Raw genomic sequence first — 957 nt, forward strand, 5'->3', positions numbered from 1 at the left:
GGGGGGGTATATGCGTGTGTGTGAGTACGCGATTGTATGTGCACAAATATGCAAGTATGGATGCCTATGTGTTAAGTACTGTAAACCGAGGAGTCACCTGATAACTAAACTGACTTGTGTGGCATAAATTTCAGAGTAAACCGTCAGCATCTAAAACACCTTCTGTTTGGTTGTTATTTTTTTACCCTGACCATCCATCCATATTACACAAGTTCCTGATACAATCAGTGGCATAGATAATTTATTCAACTTCGATGTCCCTAAATGGCCTTGAGCTAGATAATCGTAGTTTGGCTTTCAGGAAAACAACATAGTAATAAGGCCTGGGTTTACAACAAGACACAAGACATTCAGTTTTACATATTGAAATAAATTTATATTTTAAATGTATCTAACGCGTTCTAACGGTTCACATTTTGGGACTTAAATGGACAGGTGCGTCACCCATTGATTTGATTCGATCTAATACTAAAAGATCTAAGTTTTTGTGGTTTGATGAAAACTAAACTTCAATCTGTTAGATCCAATTATTTACTAATGAGAAATGTCAGCCTTCACATATTATAGGGCGAAAAATTATTCATAGTTGGGGGCTATGAAGACTAGGACAAGTCTGATAGATAAAAATTACTTCGACGAAGACAATGATGGAAGTCCAGATTTGTTGAAGATCTTGGCAAAATTAATCTAAATGTATAAGCTGTTCATGGTTTTTACTTTTAAAATAATTATCCCATCCCGACATTCTCTCTCTCTCTCTCTCTCTCTCTCTCTCTCTCTCTCTCTCTCTCTCTCTCTCTCTCTTTCTATGTCTCTCCCTCTCTCTCCCTCTCCCTCCCTCGCTCTCTTTTTCCCTCTCTCCCTCTCCCTCTCTCTACCCCCCCTCTCTCTCTCTCTCTCCTTCTTTCTCTTTCTCTCTCTCTCTCTCGCTCCCTTTCTCTCTGTCTCTCTGTTTTA

At 39.0% G+C, this 957-nt stretch overlaps 1 protein-coding gene across 1 annotated transcript in view; it reads left to right on the forward strand.

Moving 5' to 3' along the window:
* LOC101864540 (pyrroline-5-carboxylate reductase 1, mitochondrial) overlaps positions 1–957 on the forward strand; it is a 24901-nt gene that overhangs the window by 1161 nt on the left and 22783 nt on the right. The window lies entirely within an intron of this gene.

The sequence above is a fragment of the Aplysia californica genome, unplaced genomic scaffold (genome assembly GCF_000002075.1).
Source record: "Aplysia californica isolate F4 #8 unplaced genomic scaffold, AplCal3.0 scaffold00361, whole genome shotgun sequence".
In the NCBI taxonomy this organism is placed as follows: Eukaryota; Metazoa; Mollusca; class Gastropoda; order Aplysiida; family Aplysiidae; genus Aplysia; species Aplysia californica.